Source organism: Rutidosis leptorrhynchoides, chromosome 10, assembly GCF_046630445.1.
Source record: "Rutidosis leptorrhynchoides isolate AG116_Rl617_1_P2 chromosome 10, CSIRO_AGI_Rlap_v1, whole genome shotgun sequence".
Lineage (NCBI taxonomy): Eukaryota > Viridiplantae > Streptophyta > Magnoliopsida > Asterales > Asteraceae > Rutidosis > Rutidosis leptorrhynchoides.
Genome location: NC_092342.1, coordinates 326786116 through 326807717, shown reverse-complemented (window position 1 = coordinate 326807717; position 21602 = coordinate 326786116). Strand labels below are relative to the sequence as shown.

The 21602-nt window shown below is 33.9% G+C and overlaps 1 pseudogene; it reads right to left on the bottom strand.

The window, feature by feature from the left end:
- Positions 1-6245: 6245 nt before the first annotated feature.
- LOC139872983 (gamma conglutin 1-like) lies at positions 6246-7833 on the bottom strand (annotated as a pseudogene).
- Between the last annotated feature and the right edge of the window lie 13769 nt (positions 7834-21602).

The following is a 21602-nucleotide window of genomic DNA, read 5'->3' as shown; positions in this document are numbered from 1 at the left end:
CACGGTCCGATAATTCTTGCAACTGGTCTTGTAATTCTTGCATTTCTGAAGGTGCAAGTCTATATAGAGATCAGGCTACAGGTGCAGCTCCTGGTATGAGATCAATCTGGAATTCTACACATCTATATGGAGGTAGCCCCGGTAATTCTTCTGGAAATACTCCGGGATATTCTCTTACAACCGGCATGTCATCAATGCTTCTTTCTTCAGTATCGATCTTCTTTACGTGTGCCAGAATAGCATAACAACCTTTTCTTATAAGTTTCTGAGCCTTCATACAGCTGATAAGGTTCAGCTTCGAGTTGCTCTTCTCACCATAAATCATTAATGACGTTTCATCCTTACGAGGGATGCGGATTGCTTTTTCAGCGCAAACAACTTCCGCTCTTATTTTGGACATCCAGTCCATGCCAACGATTACGTCAAAACTTCCTAATTCTACGGGTATCAAATCGATTTTGAAGGTTTCACCAGCGAGATTTATTTCGCAACCATGACAAATTTTATCGGCTTTTTTCAATTTACCATTAGCTAATTCAATAGTATATTTATCGTCTAGAGGTAATGATGCACATTTTAGTTTAGAACTAAAGTCTTTACACATATAACTTCTATCAGCACCCGTATCAAACATAATAGAAGCTAGTTGATTATTAACGGTAAACGTACCCGTGACAAGATTAGGATCCTCACGTGCTTTACTGGCACTAACATTAAATGCCCTCCCATGTGCGGGTTCTTTGTTCTTCTCCTTATCAGGGCATTGATTTATAAAGTGACCAGACTTCCTGCATCCAAAACATTTCTTGACATCGGTCGGTTTTGTCTTTACTTCAGAAACGGTGACATAACAATCTTTCGCCACATGTCCTTTCTTGTTGCACTTATCACAGACCACTTGGCAATAACCTGCATGATGTGTGTAACATCTTTTGCAGAACGGATGGGGTCCCTTATAGCTTGGACTTGCAGTTGCCCCATCTTGTTTACCTTTAAAAGTTTCTTGTTTCTTCAGGTGAGTACTTTTGCCCTTATAGTCTTCCCATTTCCTCTTTTCTTCAGTTATCTTGACTTCGGTAATTGGTGTCTTAATCGAACTCTCTGTGATCTGGTCCATGAGTTGGTGTGCCATTGTCATGGCTTCCTGCATCGTATTTGGTTTGGACGATGTAACATTTCCTTTGATATTGATCGATAAACCGTCAATATACATTTCTATCTTTCGTTTCTCGTTTGGCACCAATTCGGGACACAACAAGGCAAGTTCCATGAAACGCTTTTCATAGTTATTGAGATTCGCGCCGAAAATCTTTAGATTACGTAACTCAGATTCCATTTTTCTGATCTCGTTTCGAGGACAGTACTCCTCGATTAGCATCTTTTTCAGTTCTTCCCAAGAGATATCATATGCCGTATCTACTCCTTCTGCTTTAGCATAATTGTTCCACCAAGTAAGTGCACCGTCTTGCAACGTGCACGAAACATACTTTGACTTGTCTCCATCCGCACAATTACTGATTTTGAAAACGGACTCCATCGTTTCAAACCATCGGGTTAGACCGACTGGTCCCTCGGTTCCACTAAACGTCTGTGGTTTGCATCCTTGAAAATTTTGTATGAGCATCCGTTTCGTGAGTTTGTGTTTACGGCTGCTGCTTTGGCTGCTGCTTCGGCTGTTGCTTTTGCTGCCTCAGCTGCAGCAATTCTTTCATTCACACGTTTCTCAACTAGTTCCTCAAACTCAGCATCCGACATTTGAGACATGTTTCTTCAATAAATACAACAGAGATAATTTAATCATATAGAATATTATAGGTAAAATGAGTTGTCAATAGTTAATCGTAGCATATTAATAATATGAACCAATTATTATAAAAGCCTTTTCTTCTTATTAGCATTTTATAATTATTTCTAGGGTATTACCTACCCGTTAAGATCATACATAATAGCTAGTACAAGGAATTAACTACTAAAATCCTAATAATATTCCACTATGAAAAATTATAGCGAGTTACTACGTTATTATGTAATAATAATAATAAGAAGTAGTAATAATACAAATAATCATTCCATGCATTTATTATTAATAAACCAAAATAATACAATACCATACAATACCGATATTTTACATATGCTTATTCTACATAACAAGATAGAGTAGCACTCATAAGCAATAGAATAGCGCATGGAAGATTTATGGTTGCGAGGTCATTTATTCAGAACTATCAGAAACTTCTTCCCATTTGGTTCTCTCTGCCAATTGTTTGTGTGTGCAAGGTCCGACAGACATTCTAGCAGTGTATTTAATTTTTGGTTGGAGTTTTGAGGTACCCGTTGCCTCAATGGGTTTAATACAATAAGGGTGGTTACGGATCGAATGGCCCTGTTCCTTTTTAATAATTAAGGACTTTTTATTATTGTGGTTGTTTTTATTATCTATAGCAAGTTGAAATTTCTCCTTAGTGACTTCTTTTATTTCATTAGCGAAATCCTCTTCCTCACTGATCTTGTCTGATGACGAACTGTCTGAGTCATGTGTAGGAGAATATGATGACGAACTGTCTGAATCATGTGTACGAGAATATGTACCGGTGGTCATGAACCGAAATTTGCCAGGCGTAATCGGCACAACCCGCCCGTCGGCGGTGTATCTGGCCCAATGTCCATGTTCGTCTAGAAATGGACGATCCTCGTTTACTCCAGGGATCATGGGTCCATGCCAACGATATTGTGGCTGCGGAAAACTAAAGCTGGGTGGAGCTGGGACCTCCTCTGGGTTAACCTGAAGTTGAGATTCCCCATCTAACACAATTTCTTCTTTAAAATGTATTGGAACGCTCTTTTCAGTTGTGGATAGAATAGATTCAGTGTCTGATTCCGAGTCGTACAAAATGATAGGATTAGAAGAAGTCATCTATCACATAATTGAAACAACAATTACGTTAGTATATAAATATATCACATATAATGTTTTTGACAAAATGATAAGCAAAAATCGGTAAAAACAGATATGGTCATAGTCCAGACTCACTAATGCATACTAACAATTACCAGTTTAACACATTAATGCAAATTCTGATTCCCTATAACCTCAAGCTCTGATACCAACTGTAACGACCCGTTAAAATCGCTATTGACGCGGCACGTTAATCATTGATTCCACAGTGTGGTTTTGACCTCTATATGATACGTTTTGATAAAATATTGCATTCATTAAAATAAGTGATTTTCTAAACATAGAAAGTTATAAACATGTGGGCGAGTGCTTAGGTATAAGCAAAACCCCAAAATACATAATTCTTTAATTTACAGGTTGACATCACAGTCCAATTATTTATTACACAACGCAGTTTTATTTTGAATGCAATAAACTTTGTACAAAGCATGAGAGACTCCATGCAGGCAACAAGCACATCACATCGGAAGCAGTCTAAGGACCTGAGAATAAAACATGCTAAAAAGTCAACACGAATTTTGGTGAGTTATAGGTTTAATTGATCGAGTCATAAACATATATAAAGATAGACCACAAGATTTCATCAAAAGTTTATCAATAGATTCTACGTAACAGAGCACCCTGGTAACTAAACTTTAACGTTATTATGATAATTACCCCATTCGTTTTAATACACGCAAACCAACGTGTCATAAACTCAAATAACATACGTCCGTTAAAAGGCTAGCGCTCTAGCTCGGACGGGGATGTCAATCCATATGGATCCATATACAATTATTCGCGCCCACCAGTCCATATCCTATGTACTGGCAGCTACTAGTTACCAAAGCTAAGGGATTTTCGGTTTAACTCAGTGTTGAATTTAGTATGTACTTGTGTCTTATTGCATTTAAAATAAATTGCATGTATTCTCAGCCCAAAAATATTTAAAGTATTTAAAAAGGGAGACTATAAACTCACTGTTCAATATTGAGGTTCAATATTTTAGGCAAACTACGTAGACGTAAAGATAGTGGATGACTGTATGGTTGGTCTTGGATTCAAGAACAATAACCCGAACAATAACCCGAACAATACCCAATATTTCCTTAGCTTAAAACGGTTTGAAACCCGAATTAAAAACACCCTCGTATATACCTTATTATTATTAAACTTAAATTTAAAATTATAATTATAATATAAATATAAATAAATTACAGAAGAAAGAAGTGTAAGGAATTCGTCGAGGAAACTGGCGTATTTATAGCACTTTTCCATTTACTGTAGCTCATGCGATCGCATGAGTTTTCAGTGTTTTTGCCATGCGATCGCATGGCCGCCTTATCCGTTTTTGTTTGCTAGTTCGTCGACATCAAATAGTGTTTACTGTAGCAATAGTGTTTACTGTAGCAAAGTCGTTTTCACTGTAGCAAAGTCGTTTTCAATGTAGCTACTGTAGCAAGTCGTTTTTACTGTAGCAAATAGTGTTTTACTGTAGCAAAGTCATTTTTACGGTAGCAATTAGTGTTTTACTTGTACATCTTATAATATATATATATATATATATATATATATATATATATATATATATATATATATATATATATATATATATATATATAGTGGTAGGATCAAGAGGGAAGTAACCATTCGGGGGGAAGCAAATTTTTTTTTCTTTTCATTTTTTGAAAAAACTTTGTTCACGAACATTATAGATGAGATGAAAATATGAACATTTAGTAGAGACACTTTGTAATAAATGTTTTTATTTTGGCTGGAAAACGCTCGAAGAAGTAATATATAACAATTGTCGTGTTTTTCGAGCGTATTTTGAGGTTTTAGCTATTGGGGTTTAGATATTAGGGTTTAGATATTAGGATTTATAGGGTTTAGATATTAGAGTTTAGAAATTTAGGGTTTAGGGTTTAGATTTAGGATTTAGATTGAGTTTTTAACACGAGCGGTTTAGAGTTTAGGGTTTTGGGTTTAGGGTTTGGTGTTTTGGGTTTATGGAATAAACCCAAAACACCAAACCCTAAACCCTAAACCCTAAACTCTAAATCGGGCTAAATTTTACTTCACAAAACATGAAGAAAAAAAACGTTCATATTTTTCACGAACAATATTATCTTGAATGTTATTTTTGTCGATCGTTTTTCCGCCTAAATAATAACATTCATCACGAAGTGTCTCTTCTAAATGTTCATATTTTCGTGTAATCTTGATGCCGGAAAAAAAAAATTCAAAAAAAACGAAATTTTTTTTTTTTTGCTTCCCCCCGCTTCCCCCCGATTGGTTACTTCCCCATTGATCCTGCCCATATATATATATATATATATATCGGTTTACATAATATTAAATCACTGTAGAGAATTGGTTTAAATTAGTCGAAATTTTCCGGGTCATTACAATTTGCTATTCGGGGATCAATCGGCCGGGACTTTGGAAGGAGTAACCGGTAATTCGGGGTTTAGTCAGGGATTAATCGAATTGTACTTTTTATACATTTAAATAAAAGATTTTAAAATTATATCGTTCATTTTGTTCAAAAAGAAAAACTCTAAAATTTTAAAATTTTAGTTTAAATTCTTTGTAAAATGTTGACCAGTTTTGACTTTGACGGACCTTAATCAATAAATCCAATTTTGATTCATTAAACGACGTTGACTGATTAACTAAACGGATTTTGAAAAACTGGAACAGACTGTTTTTAATAACAAGTAATCGAAGATTAATCGGGGAGTAATTGAGTTTTTTACAACAGTAGAGGATGGCGAAAGAAGGAGTAATTGACCCATTGTGTGCTTTTGTTTCTACAAGCTAGGGCATCCTTTCTACACTAGCGATAGCTTCATGATCCGAATTTCATAGATTATGATTGTTGATAGGGTTTGTAGGTAAGTTAAAGCACGAGATCTCTGTAACCTATGAAAATAATAACTTTTCTTCTGATTGACCGTGGATTAAATTATAGTAACATTGGATATAACCACGTTAAATTTCTCATGTTTTTTACGTTTCTTGCATTCAATTTACTTATTACTTTGTTATTATACACTTGTTGTACGGTGGGTAATAACTGAACGTTATAGCTCTTGTTGGAGGCACTCAATTTCCTAACGAGAAGATCATAATATTGTTTAAATACTATCCCTTTTTATCTCGAGCACAAAACTTGATACTTCATAACATGTTCCGTCAAAACATCACATATCCTACTTTCCTACTTTTATTTAAACAAATAATTCTTACAATTTGAAATGATATTGTGTAACTGCAAAAAACTTACTGTAGTGTAATAATCATGTAGACCTTTTAGGACAGATGTATGTGTTTCAGGCTTTATTAAGATTGATAACCATTGAAAAAGATATTTACTCCACATCGGTAATTATTTGGAAATCAAAATATTAAGATACATACGTTTCAAGTTGTATATGCCCAAATTAAAATGATATAGTTTTTTTTTTTTTTTTTTTTTTGCGAAAAAACGAATGCTCATATAGAAACGAGGTCGTTTTCCAAAGAAAAACGGCTTCAACAAGGAATACAAAATGACATAGCTTATTGATCAAGGGCTTTTGGTAAGCGTAAAGTTGAAGTTCGAGCAAGAAGTGTTCTTGTCTAACAACGACGAACTGAATCCAAAAGCAGAATTCTTTACATCGAATTCTAGAAAGTTATCTTCGAACTGAAATGTCCCAATAACGATTGCAGGTTCACTTGTTTCACCGCCATCAACAAATGCTAGACACGCAACGTCTTTTGTTACTTGCTTAATTGAATTAGCCATGGATATAGTCCATTTATTCCCATCTTGGAGACTCAAATCAATATCAGGATATTTTATACCAACTTTGGTACCATTTGTAAAGGTACTAAAACAAACGCCAAAAGGCGCCACCGGCTTTGCACGAGGGATTCGCTTCGTAACCTTTGAAAACGCCCAAACCACTTGATTATAGATGTCTGTTTTAAGAGTCGTATAAGGGACAATTGTACTAATCTTGGTAATGGATGAATTTTCGGGAACGTTAATAGATATGTGTTCGATAACAATTCTATTGACTCCGATAAAGTATCCAAACGAATCTTGATACTTTAGTAACGGCGTATAAGTAAGTAAACTCCTTACATCAATATCCGATTGAGGAAGAAGGTAATATGGACCGTCTCCAACGAATAAAACCCCATGATCCGACAAAGTACTAGGAAGACATAAAGCTAATGATTTCCCAAATGTTGGATAAAAGTAAGCGGGTCGTGCGTAAGGTGAGGACGAAAGCGCCATAATGCCAGTAACATTAGCAGGAAATGATGTAAATGAAGAAGATGAATTAGCACATGCCGCATTAGCGTAACGGCCGTATAAACCAGTATAAACATTCCTACCATCACTTGCATTCAACGTGAAATCGTCTTCGTAGTTGAGCAAGCCTTGGCCACACGATCCGGTTGCAGGGCTGACCACGTTTACAGGGCACGTGCAAAAGTTCTGAACCAGGTAAAGTTGAGCTATTGGTTTCTGGTGGACATTTGGGATGAGTGTGATCGTACGAGTAAGTAGTTCGAATATCCGTACATTGATCTTCTTGACAAGAAACAGCACCCGCACAAAGGTTGTCTCCGGAGCAACCATCGTTCGAATCTTCAAACCATCGAACAAGACAGTTGTGAAATATGAAGGGGGCGTCAATGTCGATAATGAGGTTTTCATGCACGTAGCGCGCGTTTACAAATGAGGTTATGATTTGAACGCTATAGAGAGGTTTGGCAGCATCGGTATGTTTGGTAACAGGAGCAACTATTGAAGTGTATGGTGGAACAGAAGCTTCATTTTGATGTGGGATGAAAGCTAGAATTATCGTTGTAACAGTTAGGCGTAATAGCAACTGCATTGTGGATCAATTGTGATTTTGAAAAGGATGTTGATCTGATTTATATAACTGTACCAGTATTTTTTTTTTTTTTTTTTTTTTTTTTTTTTTTGAAAAGCCAAACTTTTATTAAAGAAAAGAAATTACAAAGGAGGGTCCGAAGACCAATATAGGAAAACTCGTACAAAAGGCCTATGCTAAGAACAACACGAAGAAAAAGCTATGCTAAAACAACTATAAAAAAAAGAACAGAGACTATACAATGCGGGCTGTAGATATTCTCGCAGGTTAATATTTATGTTCAGGAAAAAGCCTTCATCTACCGAAATCCGCCTAGGCGGGGAGCAACTTGTAATAACAAGCAGGAATAGGAATCAGAGTGCAGTACTGTAACAAACAGCGACAAAGCACTTGACCCTACCCCTCTTAGCCCCCGCCAAGGAAGAGAACGAAAGAATCCGGCATAAAAAACCTGAAAATTAACCTATGCCAACTTTTGTGTGAATAGCATCGAACCATCTCGGATTGGTTAACCATTTAGACCACTCTAGATTGCCTTTCTTCCAACGACTATTAATCCATTCGAAGCTCTTAGATTGGATTTCAGACACGATTTTTGAAGTGCTAAGATTCTTCTTACCGAAAGCTCGATCATTACGATGTAACCATATGTAATAGCTAGTAATCCATACTACCGATTGCCAAAGAGCGGAACCGAGATTAGTGCTAATCTGAGCGTTTGAAACGTTTGCAAGATCCGATAAACTTGTGATGTGTAACTGTACCAGTATTAGTAATTATTTATTTTCTAAATCGTGTTCGATTTGTAGATGACTACTTGTACGTCTTAAGCTACTAAGCTTTGTCTTTTTTATTAACATTATTACTCGTACTATATTACTATTAGCATTTACGAATATTATTTATTTATAAAATCAGTGTATACTTATTGACTATACATATTTTAGTTATTTTGTTTCAGAAATATTTAAAAGTTTAGTTGAAATTACATGCTTTTATTAGGTGAGATTCCGGTTAAAGTAAAAGTTTGGTTCCTTTGATTTTAAAGTTTGGTAAATTTCCATAAAGTATTTCAATTTTCAACTCGTTTTGGTTAACGATTACTCGATTAGTGTGGATCACAATGGACACACATGGTCCTAGTCAGCATTGGCTTTTGATGAATTTCGTTTAGAGTTTTAGAAATCGTAATTGGTTTTTTTTTTTTTTTTTCAACCGTAAACATACAGGGGATTATATAGGCTTAACAAACCTATTAGAATTAGCCAAGGATACTAAATACTAAGCCCACTAAGCAATAAATCCTTAGCCCATTGCAACTCTATTAATAAAACAAATACATCTCAACACTCCCCTTCAAGTTGGAATGTGAAGGTCTCGAACACCCAACTTGTTACGCAAGAACTGAAACTGGTCCGTCCCTAACGCTTTAGTAAAAATGTCAGTTGTTTGCATTTTTGTACCAATCTTGCATGGTTTGATTTCGCCATTGTTGACTCGTTCTTTAACAAAATTGCAATCCATCTCCACGTGCTTAGTTCGTTCATGGTAAACTGGATTTTCAGCTATATGCTTTGCAGCTTCATTGTCACATATTAATGGTGTCGCGGAGTACTGTTTTGCATCAAAATCCTCTAAAAGCCATCGCAACCATATAACCTCACAAACGGTCGTAGCCATGGCACGATATTCGGCTTCAGCAGATGAACGTGACACCAAACTTTGTTTCTTTGTTCTCCAAGATACAGGTGCTCCTCCAAGGCTAATGTAATATCCAGTGTTAGACTTTTTAGTTATCGGACAGCTTAACCAACTAGCATCACAGTAAGCTAATAAATTTAGTCTTCCTGGTGAAGGGAAAAATAATCCTTGTCCCGGTGTGCCTTTCAAGTATCGGAGTACATGGAAGGCTGCATCCATATGTGTTTGTCGAGGACAACTTAAGAATTGGCTTAATTGATTAATAGAGTACGCAATATCTGGACGTGTAACGGTAAGATAGAGCAAGCGACCTACTAATCTACGATATTGTGCAGCATCAACTTCTTTACTCGTATCTTCATTTGTAAGTCGCAAGTTTTGCTCTATTGGAAATTTACAAGGTCGACATCCTTGTACACCACAGTCTTGTAAGATATCCAGTGTGTATTTTCTTTGGCTGATCACAAATCCTTCTTTGGAACGTGCAACTTCAATGCCCAAGAAATACTTCAATGGCCCTAAATCTTTAATGCTGAACTGTTGATGTAGATGAGTCTTAACTGACTCAATTGTCTTGATGTCGTTACCCATCAATAGTATGTCATCTACGTATATAAGAGCAATCATATGTGTAGTTCCTTGTCTGAAAATAAACATGGAGTGATCTGCCTTTGACTGTTGGAATCCAATGACAATAAGTGATTTTGTGAACTTTTGATACCAGTTTCTTGAAGCCTATTTCAATCCATAAATGGATTTTTGCAGTTTGCATACACTACCTTCGTTTGCCTACCCAAATCCTTCCAGCATCTTCATATAAACTTCTTCATCAAGATCACCCTGCAAGAAAGCATTGTTTACGTCCATTTTATGAACAATCCACTCTTTCTTCGCTGCTACTGCTAATGCACATCGTACTGTTACTAGTTTAGCGACGGTTGCAAAAGTTTCATGGAAATCAATGCCTTCAATTTGAGTGTACCCCTTTGCAACAAGTCGTGCCTTGTATCTCTCCACCTCTCCGTTCAGTTTATATTTTATTTTATAAACCCACTTTGATTCAATAGCTTTCTTTCTTGGAGGAAGTTTAGTTACAACCTGTGACGACCCTGAAATTTCAGATCAAATTTAAACTTAATCTTAATATGATTTTGACACGATAAACAAAGTCTGTAATGTTGAGTCTCAAAATTTTTGAACTGTATTCGTAAATTCATATACCCTCTGACTATTTTCGACGATTCACGAACAATTGTGTGTAAATAAATATATAAATATTATTATAAGAATGACTAAAACTATAATTTTAATTATTATTATGATCATTGTCATCTAAACATATTATTATTATTATTATTATTATTACTTTCCTTATTATTATTAGTATCTTTATTATTATTATTATTATCATTATTAACATGAATATTGAAAATCTATCATTTTTATTTAAAATTATTATTATCATTATTTAATTTAATTTATTTTTATCATTATTCTTATTATTATTAATATTATTTTGATATTATTATTAATACTATTATTTCTATTATGATTATTATTAATATTTTTTATTATTATTAATATATTTATATTTAGTTATATTAAATATAGTATGTAAAAGCAAATTAGAACGTACAAGTTGTTACATATCATAATCAAACAAATATTTATATCTCTCTTTTCTGTATTTCTGTTTTACCCGTGATTATATGTCGAATCTTTCCATCACTATATGACAATCGAGTTAGTTGAATAATTCAACTTCACACTATCAATATTATATTACAATGGAATACTTTTCGATTTCTGTTTTCTTTCATGTCAATCTCGAGCACCATTATTATTGATTGTGATATTATTATTATTACTAGTAACTTTAACTTTACATCTATATATCTATATGTAATATTTACACAGAGATACATAATCAAATTTTTTTGTTTCTTGCTCTCTATTTTCATCGTCAAAATTCACATAACCCTAACAATCACCTTCATTAATCATCCTTGTTTTACTACCACTTATGTACAACTTGTAATACCATTCTCCAAGACCACTCATCACCGTTATGCTACTGCTGCATCCTTTCTTTTCATTTCCACTTCGAATGATTCGCATCAAGAAACCATATACATACGCAAAACTGTTGTTCTTCTATCTTGTTCAAATCACAAACCAAATAATGCTACATGATCACAACTTCTGTTTGTTTCATAATTCACCATACCCGCCATCTTGACTTACGACAACTACCACCAATGAGCCACCACGTCTGCCACCCTAGCCGTCCTTCACCCATCTAAACCATAAACAACCACCACTACCACCTCATTCTTTCTTTCTTCTTTTTCTTGATGACAACCGCCACTACCACCCATATTATCACTACTCTAAAACCACTATGACCACCACCATTAAACTACTATTAAGACCGCTGCTACTACACTCATATATATATATATATATATATATATATATATATATATATATATATATATATATATATATATATATATATATATATATGGGCATGATCAATGGGGAAGTAACCAATCGGGGGAAGCGGGGGGAAGCAAAAAAAAAATTCGTTTTTTGAAAAAACTTTGTTCACGAACATTATAGATTGGATGAAAATAAGAACATTTAGAAAAGACACTTCGTGATGAATGTTATTATTTTGGCGGGAAAACGATCGAAAAAAATAACATTCAAGATAATATTGTTCGTGAAGAATGTTAACGTTTTTTTTCTTCATGTTTTGTGAAGTAAAATTTAGCCCGATTTAGAGTTTAGGGTTTAGGGTTTAGGGTTTGGTGTTTTGGGTTTATGGAATAAACCCAAAACACCAAACCCTAAATCCTAAACCCTGAACTCTAAATTGTTCGTATTAAAAACTTAATCTAAATCCTAAATCTAAACCCTAAACCCTAAATTTATAAACCCTAATATCTAAACCCTATAAACCCTAATATCTAAACCCTAATATCTAAACCCTAATGTCTAAAACCTCAACATACGCTCGAAAAACACAATAATTGTTATATATTACTTCTTCGAGCGTTTTCCCGCCAAAATAATAACATTCATCACGAAGTGTCTTTTCTAAATATTCTTATTTTCATCCAATCTATAATGTTCGTGAACAAAGTTTTTTCAAAAAATGTAAAAAAAAAATAAAAAAAAATTGCTTCCCCCCGCTTCCCCCCGATTGGTTACTTCCCTCTTGATCCTACCACTATATATATATATATATATTCGGTTTCTATTCGTCAATAAAACACAACCGTAGCCATCAACAATTAACCACATTGACTATAACAGGTTGCTGCTACTTGTTGATTGATGTATTGACCGAGAACCCTCACTACCTAGGCCACTATTGCTGCTGTAAACCATGATCCAAACCATCGCCACCGTCCTTTTTGAATTCTGTTTACAGCTACACACCACCACAAGCTCGATCCTTCTTATTTCTTGTCCGAGAACTGACATCACTAAGTTCATCATTCGACTGTCTTGTTGACGATTGGGAACCAACCAAAACCGTCACCTTTTAACTCCTTCTCGCCTTCTCTCCCTCTCTGTAAGCATAAACCACGAAATCCTACTACATCACATGGTAATTAACCAATTGATACTTTTATTTAATGTTGACACCCACTATCACACCCCACTACTACATTTATCGTCATTTAGAGCCCCATATTTAGACGTGTTAATAAATTAACACGTCTACATAAACCAACTGACACATCTAATTAGCATAATATTGATAAAAAGGGCGGAACACATCTAAATAAGTCATTTTTTAGACGTAATGACACGTCTAACTTAACATCATATTGATAAATGAGCGGAACACGTCTAAATAAGTCATTATTTAGACGTGTTGACACGTCTAATTGACCAAATTGGAGGAACACCTCCAAATAATAACTTAATTAGACGCGGTGTTTACACCTTAAATTAAACTATTTAGATGTGTTTGACGATCAAGTGCTTAAATCATTTGTGCTATACGCTTTGCCAATTGTAAACACAAGTGAATACCCTCCTCTAAAACTTAACCCTCCAGAAGAATTCACCAAACTCTCCAAACCTAAATACTTAACCACCAAGTTTAAAACATCAAACATATACGTTTCCTCCCGTCTCAAGTACAACCACCGTCAAGACATCAGAGCCCAGATTCGTCATCTTCATCGTCTCAAAACGTCCGCTGTTTATTTTGAGATTGTTACGATCAAACCATGTATCCGATGCGAGTAGATCAAGTGACTCATTGAAAAACAACCCCAATCGGGCATATGATATTTGTACGAATCTCATCGATAATCAGGTATTAACTATTCTCATTTTATGTATATCATGTGCGTGTTGATTTTTATAATCACTTTCACCCAGTTTTGGATCGTCTTAATTAGGGGTTTCTTTTTTGCAGTTGATTATTTTTATAGTCTTAATTGGGGATTCCTAAGCATATAGACGATTTGTATTTATCAGACTAGGGTTTTTATATATGTGATTTATCTTAACTAGTAACGTTAGAATTTCATTGAGTTTTTAGATTCCACCTGTAGCGACCCGACCAAATCGTCATTGAAGGCGCCGACTACTTAGGTCCCATTGCGTGGTCGTAAGTCTTTAAAATGACGTTTGACCAAAAAAAATGTCGCCTTCATTTCTTACATAAAGATTGTTCCCAAGTTTACAAGAATTGTTCAACCAAAAGTTTCGTTACAAAGTTATAAGTACAAATGAAACCTAGGCGACACAGTTTTAAATAAAGTCAATAGACGCTCCATGTATGCACATATACTCGACATCCAATGCAAGTATCAAAATAATGAGCGGAAGCATGTTTCACATATCATTCAAAGACCTGAGAAAAACATAGAAATCTGTCAACGAAAACGTTAGTGAAATCATAGGTTTAAGTAAGTAAGTGAGTAAAAGTAAGTCGAACCACAAGATTTGCAACATTGATGAAATAGTAGTACATTCTAAAAGTTAATATTCACGAGCACCAAATTATCAAGGCTTAACATTCCGTCCGTTGAACCCCATTAATAGTGCTAGAACAACACTGTTTCTCGAAAATATATTTCATCCGTAGACGGTAGCGAACCGTCCAAGATGAGGGTTTGTCAAACCCATATGGCCATACAACATAAGTTCACGCCTACACTTACACACTGCAAGAGTAACTAATGATAATCGAATTGAGGATTTTGTTCTAAACTCGTATGTAGAATGTTTGTTTTCCTCTACTTGTGTTCACTTAGTTAAAAAAGAAATGTTTATGTTTTCTCATCACAAATGTAAGTTCAAAAGAGTAAAAGTGGGACTATGATCTCACCTGGAGTGCGAGAGTAAAAAAGGTACTTCAACAAGTAACGTGCAAAGTACAAACGCTAGTCTTGACCTAAACAATTAGGGTTGTATCAACAACGGTAAACACGATCGGTCAAAGATGTTCAATTAGTCCTATGGCTCGTTCGACTCGATTATGTAGCATGTGAAACAATTTGTCAAGTTTCATGCAAGATACAAGTATAGAAACAAGTTAGAAAAGATTGCATAATCATTTGTTGGTCGGGTCAAAGTCAACAAAAGTCAACACGTTCGGGTCGGGTCCCTAACTATTTTTCTGTGCTAGTTATTCATATATAAGCATGTTAGAACAAGTTACATGTGAATCGGAGGTCCATAGCATGTCACATATTTTTATTATTTTGACCAAGGAGGTCAGAAGCTGTACACGGCTTAGGTCGCGCCGCGGCATTGGTCGTGTGCTGGTACCTGGTCAGTCTCAATTGTTCAAGTCCCAAATCAAAACTCTTTCAAGCATATTTTACAAACCGCTAACACTTAGAACTCGCACCTTATATCGTTAGAAAGCTAATTTGACAAGGAACACAACTAACTACTTTTCATCAAGCGAAAACATCATTTACAATAACCGATTTCTTGCCAAGTGGTCATTCAAGGTCCATTTTCAAAGCTTCAAGTTCTTGAAATGCATTACATGATTCGGGAATCCAATCCACACATGTGATATGCCGTTTCGAAGGTAATTACTCATGCAATACAACTAAACACTTACTAACAACATTTCATGGCATTCAAAGTATCAAAAGTTCATTTCAAGTTCATCAAACCCTAATCAAAATTCACAAAAATCACTAATCATGTATTTGAAGTTTTCTTAATCAACCTACGCATCAAAATGAAGCTAGTGATACTAGTAACACAATTAAAACATGAACTTGAACAATTTAACAACATTAACTCATCCAAAATCAAAGATTAAGCAAACTCATTTTCAAGTTCATGCTAGTTACTCCAAAACAACAAATCGAGCATACAAGTCATATATTAATGTTAGACTTGAGCCATAGACACTAATTAACAACTTTATAATTCAAAAATATCAAGAACACAAAATCTAGTGATTTTAGAAAGTTACCCAAATGAGATGAAATTGGTACCAAGTTATAGAGGATGAAGAGAGGATTCTAAATATGTAATTTGTTTTGTTGCTAGCCTCCTAATCCGAATTTAGATGTTGAATTCTTGTTTTGAAGATTGAGAGAAAAATGGTGAAAGTATTTAAGAAAAAGGAAATGAAATGGAAAATGAAAGAAGGAGGTGGGTGTTGACCACTTTGACCTAGTCAAAGGTTTGGTCTTTTGGCAAGTCTAGTCCCTCTAGTTTATAAGCGGGTGCGTGAATTACCTAAACGAGATATTTTAGATACGCGCATTAACGGGAGATGTTATAATCCAATAACGAAAATTATTAAGAATGTTAGCTAACGGAGGATACGAATCTAGTCACGAAGGATATTATTTAAAATAAAAAGACGGGCGTTAAAATAATTTAACGGAAAAATGCGGGATGTTACACCACCTACTCTGTTGCATTATCCAAGTTAGGTAATTTTGACTTCTATTGAAATACAGTATGAGATTGGAATAGAGTTGCTTGAGATTCATTAATCAAAAAACTTTAAAACCCAACTAATGTTTATGGTGATATAGTCTTTTTTGCAACGGTGTATGATATATTTCTCTTAATTTGATATGAGTATGTTTCAAGACTCATAAAAATTGAATCTTTAGCAGCTAATTTCTTTTTTCTTGAGTTCCATAAGTTTGTTTTTGATTGATATAGGTATGTCTAAAGACTCATAAAAAAACTGTGAAATAAGTTTGTGCTGCGAATTTCCCGATTGAACGATTTTGAATTGGCACTGTCGACATGAAAGTTAGGGTTTTGGTTTGTATCGATTAGCCGTTCTCAGATTTATTAGTTTCTATTTCCTATATTAGATGCAATTTGTTGAATAAGTATCTTATAATAAGGCTATATTTCAATGACGACCACATGTAACTTAACCTTTTCAGCAATTTGCCATTTTGTTTGACATATAAGTATTTTAATTTCAATGATCCAAAGTGTTGTCGCTTAACATTTGATATTCAAATACTTGGAAGTGGGAACGTAATTATTGTATTTTTGCGTAGGTAAGCATTAACATTGTACGTAATCTGACTTCTTTCGTTTGTATGTCTCTGGATTTAGTTTCATTCTAGGAGAAGCAAATTGTAGTAAAGCTATCGATCTCGACAAAAAGGTACATTTTCTTGATTATAATAGTGTTTGAAACAACTAGCATCTTATTTTGGCATTAACAAAGTATCAGCTGAAGCAATATTGTGTTGGTTTCTATAGATTGAATCTCACATTGTCTTCCATGTTCGAGTGACTTCAAAAAACAACCCATTCAAATCAGTGAAGGCAGTAAGAGGGGACTGCTATTTGAGGGATGTCATGTTGGATGGGTGCCCAAAAAACCAGCTATAGATACCTTATATCAGTGTTTTTAGTTTAGAGTTTCCTCCATTGTAAATTATATTTATGACTTTTTTTGTAAATACTTTAAAGATATTTATATATATTTGTGAATACTTTTTTTTGTAAATAGTTTGGTTTTGTAGTAAATTTAATTTGGTATATATGGTGCATTTGTTATTTGGCGGGTATTATGTGAAATATATGATATTTGGTGGGCATTATTTGAAATATTTGAGATTTTAACCAAGGTTAACTTTCACCGGGAACACGTCTAATTGATACCGAGAACACGTTGGGAACACGTCTGATTTAATCAAGTAGACGTGTTAATTTACAATTAGACGTGTTAATGTAATCAATTAGATGTGTTGCGGAACACGTCTGATTGATAAAAAAAAGGAGGAACACGTCTAATTGAGTTTTTTAGACCGGTTCAAGGAACCGCACTAATTAGCATCATCAATTAGTGCTGTGCCATCTAGACGTGTTAAATAACACGTCTAAATGAGCTTTTTCACACGTGTAAATGAGCCAAAATGTAGTAGCGTCCACTAATATACTTTCATAGATAATAAAATAAAAATGAAAAGATGTAGGGCTACTAAACAAAGTGGCTTAGTTAAATGTTTTGGGAGCATATTAAACCCACTTGGACGTTTGTTATGTCTATTATTTGTTTATGGGACCATGGTGGATAAAAATTATAAGAAAAGGTGGAGTAGGTTACATGTCTAGTAGGTTGTCATGATAAGTGGGATTAAATTATATTAGATATTGGATAATGGTGAATGACGTAGATTAGATATTTGATGATGAATAATAGGCGAGACATAGAGTGTTGATATCGTGATGATGATGATTACTCGATAATATAACGATGATCACGAGATGATTTGATGAAGAAGGAGAATGTAAATGATTGATGATGATATAAGGATAATAACGAGGATGATGTTAGTAGTTAGGGATTATGACTAGGTGATGTCATTATAATGAATACGGTTTGGATAGTGAGGATAATGATAGTGTTAAGATAATGATGTAAGTGATTAACGATGATGGAGGCATGATTTTAGGTGATTGATTAGTTGTTACCTCATAACCAAGAAGTCATCAAATTTTTTTTTTTTTTTTTTTTTTTTAGTTTTTCTGCCGTGGCCAAAATCTCAGCCACAACCCAACAACTCTTTTAGTGGACTTTTGATTTATAACTTATTGGACTTCAAATAATTTGGAATGTTAGGCCTTTGCAAACATATAATTCTTCTTTAAAAACCAAGGTATTATGATTATACTTATGAACGTATGATGATGATGGAATGGTAAATGAAGGGGATAAAAGTTTGATGATGGTGGCGATAATTGATGATGATGTTATGATCATAAAAGATGATTGTGGTTATGAAGTTGATTAGATGAAAATGATGATGATGTTAGTTTAAGAGTACGATTTCATGAGGATTAGGATTATGATACATGATAAACAATTAAGAATGATGATGATTCACGTAAGAGAGATTAGTGAAGAAGAGGAAGAAAAGGGAGAAACAGAATAAAGGGTTATATATTTTTAGTTCATGATTTGATTCAGAAAAGCAGAAACAGAGCGATGGTTAAGGAGTGTTTTGGTTTAACTAAGAGGTCTCGGGTTCGAGCCGGGCAGTGGCGTAAATTTTTTAGGAGGTTGTATTCTGAAATTATTTTTATTATTAATATAATTATTTTTTTTATTATTATTATCATTATCATTATTATTAGAGTTAGAATTATCATTGTGAATATTATATAAGTATTAATATTAAAACTAACATTATTATTATTAAAATTATCAAAAGTATCATTTTTATTATTGCTATCATTATTATTATTATTTTAATTATTATTATCATCATTATTATCAATATTATTATCATTAAAAGTAATATTATTATTATTATTATTATCATTATTAAGTATATTTACTAATATTATTATTATTATTATTATAAAACAATACAACTTTTTATTTATTATTATTAATACTATTTTACCAAATAAATATTTGTTATATAAAAATATATATAAATACATATAACATAATTATATTAATACTTTTATAATAAATACTAATTATGTATCTAAAGTATATAGAATAAAAATAGTTAATTAGGTTATTAATGAAACATATAATTTACTAATATAACAAATAATAATAATACCTAAATCTGTTCAATTACGATTATATGTGTTAATATATATATAAATGATATAGGTTCGTGAATTCGAGGCCAACCCTGCATTGTTCAATGTCGTCATATTATTTTTACTACAAAATACAGTATTGTGAGTTTCATTTGCTCCCCTTTTAAATGTTTTTTACAATATATATTTTTGGGACTGAGAATACATGCGCCGCTTTTATAAATATTTTACGAAATAGACACAAGTACTTAAAACTACATTATATGGTTGGATTATTAAACCGAATATCGCCCCTTCAAGTCTGGTAACCTAAGAATTAGGGAAATGGCCCCTAATTGACGTGAATCCTAAAGATATATCTATCGGGCCCAACGAGCCCCATCCAGGGTATGGATGCTTTAGTACTTCGAGGTATTATTTAGTATATTAGCTGCGCGCTGTATACTGGGGATATTCTATATGCATCTTGTTAAGGTCTGTTACCAGGTGTTCAATCCATATGAATGATTTTTTATCTCTATGCAGTTTGCGAAATGCCTGATACGAGATTATGTTTATGAAAGATGGAATTTAAATCTTGTGGTCTATTAAAAATATGAAATTGATGGATTATGATAAACTAATGAACTCACCAACCTTTTGGTCGACACTTTAAAGCATGTTTATTCTCAGGTATTAAAGAAATCTTCCGCTGTGCATTTGCTCATTTAGAGATATTACTTGTAGTCATTCATGACATATTTCAAAAGACGTTGCATTCGAGTCTGTAACGACCCAGAATTTTCCGATCGTTCTATACTTATGAGATTAATATTTACATAAATTAAACCTTACCAACATGATAAGCAATCCAAACTGTTGAGACTTATATTTTTGAAAAGAGTTTTACACAACGTTTGACCGTCCAATTTGACCGATGATATCACGAACTATATAACACACGATAATTATACGATTATGTATATGTACATATCTATACATATTTAACATGATTTAAGGATGGTTTAACATTTCATTGTGAACTAACAACAATGAGTTATAAGTATACTTTGAGACCACTAACTTAAGTTTTCAAAACGATAACTATATGTAACGTTCTTTGACATATATACTTACAATCTATAATGTGTTGTGATTTATGTCACCAATATGATTTAAGTGTAATGGGATTAATTTGTAACCAAAATAATCTTGATAAATATCGAACAAGTTTGGGGAAGTGTGGAGTGCACACTTGTTTGAACTTATCTTGATTATGACGGAGGTTCGGGGGCAGCGCCCCCGATAAGCGGGGTCCAAGGGGTGGCAACCCCTGGCGGGGTCCAAGGGGCAGAGCCCCTGGCTGGGGTCGAGCTGCCAGGTCAGCTTGGAAATTTTTTTTGGGCTAACATTGCTTTATTAAAAATGTCTTAAAATTTTATTTTTGGCCGGTTGGACCCAAAATAAAAGCCCGATTTTGAGCTTCTTTTACCGTATCATACCCATCATCTATACGTATTTACTATTGGTAAATACACATCAAATCAATATCCTTATCAGCCTTAGATCTGCCCTAGATAAGAGGGAATCTTATTTGTAAGCTAGCATACATTATTACTCAAAAATTCAACACAATAATTTGTCCTTGTTCCCTCAACAACCAGAGTGTCCTATAAGTATCACCATCACCTTGGTTTTTCATTTCATTCTTACAACCATCTTTCTCTAACCAAAAACACACTCTTAGGAACTCTAAGTGTTCTTCACAATCTCAGCAAATACTCATGAAGAACTAGCTTCATGAACAACCTATAATCATCATAAGAAAGTTTGATCAAGATTATTTTCTATCTTTTCCAATAGCTTTATCCAAGTAACTTGAGGTAGTAACCTTATTCATAATCTTATTCGATTCATATTTGTATAGCTATCTTATTTTGTGTTATAAAATTTTTAACAACAAGAACATAGTTTGAATGATTTCAAACCTGTTCGCAAACTAAATAGATCCTTCTAATTTGATTTTTAAAACACTTCAAAACCTGTAA